This window comes from Sprattus sprattus (genome assembly GCF_963457725.1).
Source record: "Sprattus sprattus genome assembly, chromosome: 8".
NCBI lineage: Eukaryota > Metazoa > Chordata > Actinopteri > Clupeiformes > Clupeidae > Sprattus > Sprattus sprattus.
This window is the reverse complement of record NC_137927.1, coordinates 15,418,014-15,430,277: the sequence shown is the minus strand read 5'-3', so window position 1 is coordinate 15,430,277 and position 12,264 is coordinate 15,418,014. Positions and strand designations below refer to the sequence as shown.

Here is a 12,264-nt window from a genome sequence, read left to right as displayed (position 1 = left end):
ACTAGTTCAAGTGTTGTTGTTTTTGTACCTAGGGTTGTGTAGGGAATATCACTGCTAACACTAGTCTCCATCACAAACTATTACAACACCACATTCTCTGATTTTGTGGAACTAGTTCCTGTAATGGTATTTATCATACTTTGAAAATGAGTTTAAGGGTAAAACAGACCGACAGATGTGATATAGTAAAGGAGTTTATGTTTAACTTCACATTTTTGTATAATTAAATGTGCAACTAAGTTACAAATAAATGTAAAATAAAATAATTGTTCTCTTGTATTTCATAACCACTTTGTCTTACCTAATGGCAAAAGATAGCTTTCAATGTGTTGTGCTTATACACTTTTAAATAGACAGTAGTATTTTTTATCTTATATCAGTTGATTGACCCCGAGCTTTGATGTGAAAATGATAAAAGGCCATTAGAACCATAATTCATTAAGTTACTTTTAATACTTAAGTATATTTGAAGGCAAATACTTTTATACTTCTACTTAAGTGGAAATTCAAAGTGCATACTTCTACTTTTACTGGAGTAATATTTTACACCAGGTATCTATACTTTCACTTAAGTACATAGTTAGTGTACTTCGTCCACCACTGGTGTCTGCAATGAGAATGGGGACTAATTAGTACTGCACTGAATTACTTTAACATGAGTTATTGCTACACGATAACAATTACACAACTAATATTTCTCGATACATATAATTGTGGGCATTACACAAGGCAACATGAATCTCATAGCTCATCCAGTCGAAATCTTAACAGGATGAACCCATCTTTGTTAGAGCGAATCAACATCAGGACATAACTAAATCTCCGCTTAGCATGCTAATCGCTACTAATAGCAACGTGCACTCATAATACACTACCTATATACATAAACATTAAAAAAAAAAAAAAAATCTTTTTTTTTTTTTTTAATTGTCACCGATACCCGATCTAGAAATGTCTTCAAGATCGGTAACGATACAAATATCGGATCGGTGCATCCCTAACCCTAACCACTTGCGGATGATGGTGAATGGCTTCACATAGACATTAAACGATCCTGAGAGAGATAATGGGACATCGATGGGGCAAGGATTTATTCTGATATCAGTGTAGTTAATGGAGCCAGCATTTACTCTGATATCAGTGTAGTTAATGAACTGTTGACTTTGCTGTACTTACGACATTGGCTCCCATTCCCACATGACACCACCGGCATTATAGCAACACATACATGGCTCTCAGTGTGAATGGAAATTCTGTCTGCAGTGTCATCTGAGGAGCCCTCAAGTTCCTTGAGACTTTTCAATGAGCTAATCAGGCAGCGCAGGGGAAAGCCATGCAGGGACATAATTGAGTTAAACATCTCGGTTGAATAAAGGATCAATTTGTGTTAATTATTTAGTGCTAAATTTGTTCGATTCATTTCCTCTAGGTCAGGTAAAGATTAGAGCAAGACATGAAGGCTACTCACTCCTCCCTTGTCGGCCAATCAGGTGTATAGAACATCTAGGATTTCCTTTGTTTGTTTGTTTGTTTGTTTGTTTGTTTTTACTCTTGGAGACCACCTCTTGCTGTAGAAGTGCTCTCTTGGGCAGGGAAGAAATGGGCCAAGAGATCACCAGGAATGAGGCAACTGGTCCCCACGGTAGATATCTGAACTCAAAGGCCTGTTCCACTTGGCTCTCAAAACCCTGATAACCCCCACTATTAACTCTGGAAAAACATGCGGTGTTAGTATAGGCACCTCTTTTCAACTCAGGTGGGGGTTGTCTTTGGAAAGAAAGGCAGGGGTGGGGGGATGCGGGGTGCAAGTGGGACTGTGGGAAGAAGATTTAGGTAGCTTAGCTGCTAGCATTTCATTATGGCTCCCTTTCCTGTGTTTCCTGCCTCGCTTGGCTAGCCCTAAGCCTGGCAGCCATACGAGCCGGGAGAGGGAAGAGGAGTGTTAGCCAGCCAAGCTTGTGCTCTAACCCCCAACAACCTCAATGGAGAAAGGTGATACTCTACGCCAGATCACTTGAGGAATGTGAAACTCCAGCATCTGGAGGCAAACTAATCCCCTCTTTTTGTCTCTTTTTCTTGTTTTTCTCATGCAGGATTCCTTGGACTTCACCTCTGCAGTCGTGTGTTTTTATCTGGATTTTAACCTTTCCCCCTCTGAAGACGACCATGGAATCGGTAAATATTCCCAACCTTTACTCTTGTTAAAGGCCACAGCTGCCCCTCAAGACATCTGCTGGCAGGTCTCCTGCAGTAGAGCTACAGACTAGGCATGGACTTCCTGGTTGTGTTTTTTGGGTGTAGTTTTTCTAATAACTACTGGGTGTAGTTATTCGGACTGTGCCTAGTTTAGAGTGTTCGGGTGTAGTTGTTATCATAGTGTCTGTTGCGGTTACTATATTTGTGAAGATTATACTCTTGGATTGTAGTTGTGGAAGTTTTGGTCTCTGCTGTAGCCCATCTGATTATAGTTTGTGGCAGTTGTCTATGGTGTTTGGTAAGGTGTGTTGTCTCCTACCTGTGGCACAAGCTGAATGGGTCTGTTGGTGGCAGGAATGCTGCCTCTTGTTATGTCTGGAGTGCCGACGCAAACCTGTCTTCTTGCTCTATGGGGCTGGATTTGGTTTTAGTGTATTTTATTCCTTATAGACTCCCTCCTCCCCTCCCTCTTACTTGTGTGGAGCACTTCATTCTGCTCCCCCCACTGTTGTAAACATAACGTAAGTTTCCTGTTTGTGGTGTTTTGTCACTCCCTTTTTACTTTGCTGTGTAAGAGGAGTAGTTTGCTTGTGTTTACTTACTTTATTTGGTGTTTTGGAAGAGAGAGACGATGAAAAGTAGTAATTGAGAGACGTGGAGAGATGGAAGGGAGAGGACTAAGTGGCTGATGGTGGCTCTGCTAGTACCAACAGGTTGCTCTAAAGCCTGTTCTCTGGGCTCTGGTATGCATACTTTAAAGAGCAGGGTTTAGTGCAAGCCCGGGCCCTGCCTTCCTGTCCTTTTGTCAGAGCCTTGTTCTGTGCTTCACCCACTGTGTGTCTGTGTGTCTGTGTGTACCTACTAGAATTATGGTTGCCTTGTGTGTATTTGTGTGTCAGAGAAAATGTGATGTGGTGGGTGAAGTGGGTCACTGCTCACAGAGAGTAAGAGAGAGCGAGAGCTGTGTCTCTAATGAACAGTCCCTCTCTCCAGCATGCTGCTCATGTGACTGCTGTGCTCCTTCATCAGTAAGCAGCAGCAATGAGGAGATCCCACGTGTTCATTTCATAGATGACTGCTGCCCCCCTCCCTCTTTAAAAGCTAAACCAATTGCATACAAGGTCCTTACACACACACACACACACACCAGCCCACACACTGCTCCTCCATGTTAGCTCACTGCAGCAGCTCTTTTTCCAGCTCTTTCTGGAACGCTTCCAGAAGCAGCCATGTAATCCGGGGACAGCTGAACGTGCCGAGCTGAAACACTCTAAAGCCTGTATGGGCCGTGGCGTTGTATGTTATTCAGGCTTCTGAATTGGATTGCCACAGTCTTTTTTTATTGAGGCCCCGATTGGTAATTCGGTTGACTGCTGTTATAGCAGGAATGCACAACAAACATGGCCTCAAAATGCCATTTACGCACGTGATGCATGCTGCTGCGAATGTCCTTTTGCAGAATTTGACAGCACTTTGTAGGCTGTTTTATCTGAGCGCACATCAGTTGAGCTTGCAGTGGAAGTGTTGAGTGTTTTCCACAGAGCCCTTGTAGCTTGTGGGGATTGTTAGCTTCTGCCAGAGTCTGCCAGTAGTTGGGCTGTTAAGGCTATTTGCCGTCAAACTGGAATGAATGCCGATGGCAACAATGCTGACATGAAAATCGGCCAACTTTAGATTTCTGATTGTTATGTCAGAGAGGCTGGAGAGCCCCCCTCCTCATCCCTAGCTCTCGTCTGCTCACTCTCTCTCTCCTCCTCTATCCTTCTCTCTCTCTCTCTCTCTCTCTCACTCACTCTATCTGCTTTCTTCTCTCCCCCTGCCACTCTCTTTTTCCATTTCTCTTCCTCCTCCATATTCTATCCCTGAGGATCTCTGTAGCAACGGGCCCGGATGCTGTTTACCTCTGAAATCAGACCCATATCTGCTTACCGTCAGTGGAAACCAAGGAGACTGATCACAAAGCTCATTACGCCGACAGGGCTGTGGATTTCTTCTTTTTTTCCTCCCTCTCTCCATTGCCTGCCCTCCCCCCCTCTTTCTCGCTCCCTCTCTCTCTCCCTCCCTCGCCTCTCCTCATGTGATGCCAGTCACATGGTTTCCAGGCACCCAGTACAGTAAATCAGAGGCAGATTTTATTTTTACTCCGCTGCTCAGCTCTGCATTGCTCAATGTAGTGTGTGTGTGTGTGTGTACACACGTGTGTGTGTGTGTGTGTGTGTGTCTGTGTGTGTAGCTGATGGTGAGAAGGAGGCCTCTGGAGGGGCCCACTCACTCTCATTTAGATGAGTTTCCTCCTTTTTCTTTGCCCCTTCTTTCAGTCTCTGTGCCTTCTTTCTCAATGTCTTCTGCTCTTTGTATTTCTTTCTCTCTTTCGCTCTCTCTGTTGGTGTGTGTGTGCGGTGCTGTGCTGCTGATAGGATGTACAGTGTTAGCGTGCATGCTGCGGGTTTGTATAGATGAAAGGAGACTCTCTCCCTATGACTGCACTGTGCTGTACCCCGCCTCTCCTTAACTCATTACCACCATCTCTCTCTCTCTCTCTCTCTCTCTCTCTCTCGCTCTTCCATCCATCCCTCCCACAGCCCTTTTCCGAAGCAGACCCAGGGCCTTCAATGGGATTAGTCTGCAGTGCTCCTAAAAGGGTGGGGGAAGTGGGGGCCCTGCCAGTCACATTACATAACTCTCATAGCCTGGCTTGAGACAACTATAGGGGCTTTGTTCCCCCAATCTCTCTCTCTGCCTGTCCTCCTCCCCCCTCCAGTCCAGCCTCCCCTCCTGGCTGGCTGGCCACATGCTAAAGCTCAATTGAAAGAGTCTGTGTGCTCCACAAACAGGCCCAGCTCTGTGGCGGATAGAGAGAGAGAGGGAGAGAGATGGAGAGGGAGAGAGAGAAGGAGAGCGAGAGAGAGGGAGAGAAGGCAGAAACTTCACATCATTACCCTGCAAAATGGCATCGCATCTCATATCTCCTGTTCAGGAATGTGGGGCTAGTTGAATGGGGGAAAGAGTGGGGACATTGTTTGTCTGTGTGTGTCCGTGTTTGTGTGTGTGTGTTTGTATGGAGCTGTATGAAGTTGGGGTTGTGTCGGGTGATGCCTCTTTGCACAAGTGCCAGCTACTTCTCTGCCTTAGAGAGGCCATGTAATGGTATTAAGAGGTACAGCTTGCTATGTTATAATTTGTATAAGTTATCCTACTGGGAATTTTGCTGTGTGTGTGGGGGGCCCATGTCTTGGCCATTCCCTGTGCTTATATAAGCAGAAAGGGTTAGTAAATGAGGAGCCTCGCTGCATAATTCAGGTGAATTGCAGGGCTGGGAGGAGGAGGAGGTGGAGGAGGAGGAGTAGAGAAGGAGGGATGAGAAGAGAAGGAGGTAAAATGGAGGCTACGCAGTAGGAAGCCCGTTTTTGAAGTCTCAAATTATTTCTGCACTTTTTTTTAATCCCTCTTCTTCCCCGGTTCCTCAGTCACTCTGTTCCAAGTCATTAAGGCCTGAGCACTTAGGCTCAGTGGTTTAAGAGATGGTCTGAGCGATCCAAGAGAGTGATGTCATGGTTCCATTCATCATGCTGGATATCTATGGGCTAAGGCTTCTTTTAAAACTTTCATATTTTTTTAAAGCTCAGCTTTTGTGTTGAAAAATATTCCACTTTTAAACTATTGCAGTTTTTTATTTTTTAAAGAAGGTACAGTATTTGGCACAGAAGCCCATAGCAATTATTGTAGTGTTTCTTGACAGGTGAGTAAATGAAGGCTCTAGTCTCATCCTGAGCCTGAGCAGCTCTATCAGCATAGAGCCAAACACAGATTCATGGCTCTCATCACAACACGTTTGGTACCTCAACCTTTCTCCCATATTTTCCCCTTCTTCAAGTTGACAGTACAGCACTGTACAGAAGATTGATGGAATTCCAGCAAACTGCGAAGTGGTTGGCCCTCCTTCTCATAATGCTGTCCATGTGGTGTTTGGAAAGGAAATGTGGCAGGAGGTTTTGAGATTAGGCCCATAGTTACTGCAGGCTGCAGGAGAGAAGGGTGTCTCCACCTAGCTATATACGCTGGGTCATTTCAGGGAAATGCTGTTGAGCAAATCCCAGTTTTGTGCCTGAAAACTGTCATGACCCGCCAAATATGGACATGGAAAGCCTGATCGGTAGTTTGAACGAGTGGCCTGTGAAGGCCTTTCTCTCCTGTCTGATAGCTGCCATTCTCTCAACCCAGTTGGTGTGTTAGCCACAGTCATCTGCATCTACTGTGATTTTCCCATCATTGCTGTGGGAGTGATGGCTCTGAATCTTTCAAACAGGGCCTCAGGGCTAATGACAAGGGGGGGACCTATGCAAGTGAGGTCCCCTTAATGGTGAGTGCTATTAGCTCCCATGACATGGCCAGCTGAGCCTTGGCTTCAGCTAGAGGGAGGAGGCGTTTCGAGAAAGAAACAGAAAATGGTTGAGGCGCAGGAGTGGGAAAGAGAGGGAGGGAGGGAGGGAGAAACTGAGCAAGAGCAAGTGAGGGCGCAGGAGGGAGGGAGGGAGAGAGAGAGCGAGAGATCCACCTCATCGGAATGAGTCACTGGGAGGTCAAGGCTCCGCCATTGAAATGGCTGTGAAGGCCAGCGGTACTCGTGCAGGGACAGGGAGGGGGTGTGTTTCAGGCAAGCGTGTAGGTGTGAGAGAGAAAAGAGAACAGATAAATACCTTAGCTCCACAAAACGGAGAGAAAGGGAAAAAGAGAAGAAAAACAGCCTTTCCGAGGACAGACGAGCCTCAGAGGCAAGAGATTGGAAAGGTAGTCGGAGTGAGTTGAATGCATTTTTTTTATTTCTCCATCTCTCTTTGGCCATGTGAATAGAGAGCAAGCATTGGCTCGTTAATGAAGAGACGGAAGAGAAGGCTTGAGTAGGGATGGGTATCGTTTGGGTTTTTTCCGATACCGGTACATAACCGATACTTTTAAAACGATACCGGTGCCTAAACGGTGCCAGAACCGATACTTTTTTTTTTTTTTAATTAAAGACATTAGGCTTATTTATTGCCAAGGCAAATAGTTTTCTTCAAATTTAACAATATATTAACTGTTTAAGGTATACTATAAATAAAAATAAATACAAAACACTTGGCTTCAAACCTTTTAACTTCAAACTATGAACAATATATTAACTTATAACAACTGTTTACAGTATACTTAAATAAATATAAATAAATACATAACAAACTCTGTACACACACTTCACACTTCAGTAATACTTTTGCAGAAATATGAGCATGTTTGCCTTCAGAGTAAAACAAATATTAATTAGTTTGCATTTATTTAAACCCACTGGTTTCGTGAATGTGTACTGCCCCTTTAAAAGTTTAGCTTCAGGGCCTCTTGAGTTCTCTCCCCTACACGCAATTTTGTTGTTGCATATGCTGCACGTCGCGTTGTTTGAATCTTTTTGTGCGAAATACAGCCACACTTTTGATCGTTTACCTTTCGACATTTTCTCCGTTATATTGATGGCTAGCTCTGTTTGTGCTTGCTCTGTGCAAGGCTGCCTGCTCTTCGCTGTCAGACTGTTGCAATGTTATTGTAGCGTCCAAGTTAGTGCTCTCTTAAGAACTCACATTGAGAAGGAATATCTTTGGATGAAACGGTAGCTCTCCGTTTAATAAAGCGTATCCAACTTCTGCTTAGAACAACCACACTTATCTTGAAACCGAAACCACACGCAAGTCAACCCATTACCATGGCAACTCCTCAACACAAATCCCGTTTCCACTAGTCCCATACGGAATGCAGCATGAGCGACACAGGCGAGAGTCTATATTGGGAGATGGAGCAGTTTTATATGTGCCCCACGAAATCTGTTATCAACACAAAAAAAGTATACAGATCGTACTCAGAAAGATCTACGCCACTAACGTTACTTCTCGTTGGTTATCGCTAGTTTTGTTAAATTATAAAAAAAAAAAAAATAAAAAAAATAAAAAAATTATCTGCTCAGGCACCGAAAGGAAGCACCGAAATCTGCGTTGCATTTCGGTCCGGGTAGGTATCGGTTGTATGGAACCGGTGCCGTATTGGTACCGGTTCTCGGTACCCAACCCTAGGCTTGAGGGGAGAATGTGTCTTCAGGAGAGGAGCAGGGGGCTCAATTCGGAGTTCAGCAGCAGGGGGTGAAGGTTCTGGCTAGCACCCTGTAGACGAGGCCCGGCACTGGTCCATCTCCTCCAGCTCTTTCCCTAACCACCCCCTCAAAACGCATATATGCAAAAAACACATGTGCTTGGAATACATACAGATCCACTCAAATAAACAGAACGTGCACATTAGCAATCTCTCTCGCTCACCCAGAGATACAAAGCAAGCAGTAAATGGTGTCTGTTTTGTTTATAGATAGTCGGCACAGCAGAAAGGGTGGAGGATTTGTACAGCGTGTCTTGCTGCGGAGGCATGAGTTGACCAAGCGCAGGCGGGGGAAGAGAGAGAGAAAGAGAGAGAGTAGAGAAAGAGAGAGAGACTGAGCGAGAGACGGGAGAGATTGTTTTGAAAGTCCTGCTCCCACTCGACTGAGCCAAGTTCCCATCACGGGGTCATTCGCTCACACAGTCTGTGTTTGGGACTCCAGTCTAAATTTGGATTTGTTCCTCTAAGGCTTTGGCCTCGGCCCGGCGTGGAACAGCGCAAGATTGTCCCGGCTGCCTGTTTTTGAGCTGCGCCTCCTTGCTTACCTGGAGCCTCATTGGTTGGCTGCTGTTACAGATTCAACACGGGTTACACTGACTGACCAATCAAAGCTTAAGGACAACCTTCCCATGACCTTCCCATGTCTCTTCTCGACTAAGACTGTTGAACTGTCAGCCCCCCCCCTTATTTGTCTTTCTCAGTCTACAAGTGTAGTAATTGGATTCTTTGTAAATAACATGATTTCTAAATTCTTTGATATTGCTATTTTGTAAGCTTATTTTCTGAAACCGTTTGGGGCCAATGCTACTGGGGCTAGGTTCACAACCGCTGGTCTGCACACATGCATGTCAGACTGTGCTGCTACAGTTAGTGGTTTCCATCTGGGGTTTGACATTCTGTGATAAGCCTGGAAACATTCTCCCCTCTGCCCAACCCTAATTGCCTCCATTATTTTGCTTCTTGTATTTTCATCTGTCGCTTTGACTCCCTCTGCTCTCATGGTAATTTCCTCTCTCTCCAAAGAAAAATGTATATATTCGTCAAAGTAGTAGAGGAACTAATGCCAAAACAGATTCTCCTCTCACCCTGCACTCCCTCTCTCACTCCCTTCTTCTTTTCCTCCCTCCCTCTCTTCCTCTTCTTGTTTGAGAGAGGTGCTCTGGGTGTGTTTTCCCCTGGCAGCTGCCCGTTTCTGTGTTATGTCTGGCTCAGGATGACTGTGCTGTTTGCTGTGTGGGCTGCTGCAGATTAGAAGGCTGAAGTAATGTTGAGTGGTGGGAGCAGCAGCCTCAGCAAGGCAGGGAGGGAGGGAGAGCTTGCCACCCAGGGACACTGGTTCTGCTGGCACGAATCCCACAGCCCGACTTAGCAACCCCCCAAATCAGCCTGCCACCCTCATGTTTGTTCATCATGAAATGAACGACCAGAAGTCACACATCCAGAATAGCTGGGATTTTTTTGTATTGCAAGGTTAGTCATCTTCAACTGACTCTGAGCATGGCCTGAGATGTTGGATGGTTGTAACGTCTGGTCAAGATGGCAGGACACTCATCTCCTCTCCTCCTCCTCGCTACCCTCCTCCTCTCCGGCTGCTTAAGTTGCCATCTCCTGTTTCTCACCATAATGGATGCTGTAATGGGCCCTCCATCTCTGATTGTTTGTCTCAGACAGGGGATTCTGTTTCAGGAAATGGTGCAGTTCAGATGTTCCCCCTCCCTCCCCCGGTCCTATACCCCTCACTTTACCCAAGCTATGAAAAGAGCCACGTTTCAGCAGACACTACTCTCACACTTGTCTGCAGGCATGCAGGCAACCTAAGGCCCAGGCTGTAATATGCATGTGTGGCTCCGCCTACCATAGGCCCTCCACTCAACCACCCTCCCACCACCACCACCATCACAAACAGCCCGAGCACCGTGACCTTGGTGTCAAGTGTCCCCTGCCTGGGTAGCAAGCCAATAGCACTCCTGGGATGAGATGTCCTTGCTAGGGAGTGAGGCCCTAGCAGGCTGAGGGGAGGACATGTGCCTCTGCCCCAGCCTCCGACGCTTTGCCTCTTGTTACTGGCCTGACCTTTCATTTTTCTGCCGCCTGCCGTAATTCAATGTGAAGCGCTGCAATCCAGTTAGAGGGGCTGGTTCGGAGACCGTGTAATTGACCTTTTGTGGAGTCCCGCCCCCCTTAGTTACTGTTGCTATGCCCGTCAAGCTTTTTAGAACCTTCACATTGATTTGGAACTACCTGCAAAACAACAAAAAAGCAGGGCATAAAAAAGAATGTGAAACTCCAACTCAAAAAGATGAAAATTGCATTGCTGAAGTTAGGGAGACTTCAAGTGATGGGTCCGTCAGAGAAAGTACGAGTCCAGTAAATGTGTGTGTGTGTGTGTGTGTGTTTGTGTTGTTTTGACTTATTATGAGCTTATTTTCTCGTGCAATACTTAGAGGTTTGTTTCTGTAACATTAGGTCACCAGTTTATTGTGTCCATACTTGGTTACTGTTGGAACTTTGCTGACCTGTAATGACATAATGTCTAATGCTATCGCTGGCTAGCTAATGCGAAACAAAGTTACAGTAGCTGGCTAGCGAGATATCTCTGATCAACTACGATGTTTACCTTTTTGAGTACCATGAGGATGTTATTTGTTTTAATTAGAAATACCTTGACTAATTGATAATGGTAATAATAACGTTGTTGATAAAATACAGTAGTATAGACTGTGTTGGCTATAACTAGCTAGATAACTGCTAGCAGCAAGCTTGGGTCAGTGAAAGGTATTTTTTTATTTTGATGGATTAGGCTATGGGATTGTCGGCACTGTTTAATCCATAGCTGTCATCGCTCCTCTTCCTTTTTGGCCTTTGGGAAGTGTCAGAAGAGATACATGTTCAATAGCAACACTTTTCACCAATTTAAAAAAGAAAATGAAGTGATCTGGATACGGTGATTCCAATTGTTTGGCGTACAAAATGGTGGATAGCAACAAAGCAGATAGCTGGCTTATAATATTGTCTCTCTGACGCGTCTAATTTCAAGTCAGTCAAACTATGAGCAAAAGGTACATTTCTAGAACCCTAGGGAAGTCCTCCTCTCATGGTCTTGGTGAAAAGAAAAAGTGTCCCTCATACTGTTGGAAATTGCTTGAATACAAGTGTGCACCCATTTCTTTAGTTACTTCTTTTACAAGTTAGCTTTTTGTAGAGCACAGCCTGAGAGTAATGCAAATTATATAAAGTCGTCAACCGAGTAGATACCTAGTATCCTTCATGTGAATGACAAATCCAAGGTTTAATGGGTATCGCCTGCTTTAAAAAGCCATTGATGATGCATAGGAAGAGATTTGCTTTTAGCCCTTTCCTGAATTATTCTTGAGTGGCTACACGCTATTGTCAAAAGTGAGGGTAACGGGTAACAGAACGAAGCAGTCAACTGCCTTAGAGGTGTGTTCTGCTCCCTCAGGGTTAAACACTGTCAAAGATACAGTGTTTTGCACTCTGTATTTGTTTAGAGTCACGCCAAAGCCTAATTGTCTGCTCCAGCCTTTCTTTCCTTTGTCTTTTTTGTCTGTAAAGGGTTCAGGTTGGAGGAGTTTCAGAGATGTTGATCTGGAGTCGGTGTGCTCACAATGTGGTCTGACCTGAAGAACGGCCCCGTGAACCTCAGCACCACTAAATGGCAGTTTTATTCAAATGTGGCGCTGTCTTCAAGCGCTTAATGTTTGTTTAAGGAATCAAATGGCCTCTGTCTTTCACCTTTGGTCTTCACACTGTTGTTTACATCATGACAAATAGACAGCATCAGCATGTTGAAGTTCACCATTTTAAAAACATGCACTTAAGTCGACCGTGTCCTCATGTTGGAGTTATGGTTAGCGGATGTTTCCATGGCCGCCAAATTAT

At 45.0% G+C, this 12,264-nt stretch overlaps 1 protein-coding gene across 1 annotated transcript in view; it reads left to right on the top strand.

The window, feature by feature from the left end:
• ankrd11 (ankyrin repeat domain 11) overlaps positions 1-12,264 on the top strand; it is a 112,548-nt gene that overhangs the window by 24,487 nt on the left and 75,797 nt on the right. Inside the window, exon 2 of the mRNA XM_080843886.1 lies at positions 2,094-2,175. The gene's annotated coding sequence lies outside the window, so the exon portion shown is untranslated. The remainder of the gene's footprint in view (positions 1-2,093; positions 2,176-12,264) is intronic.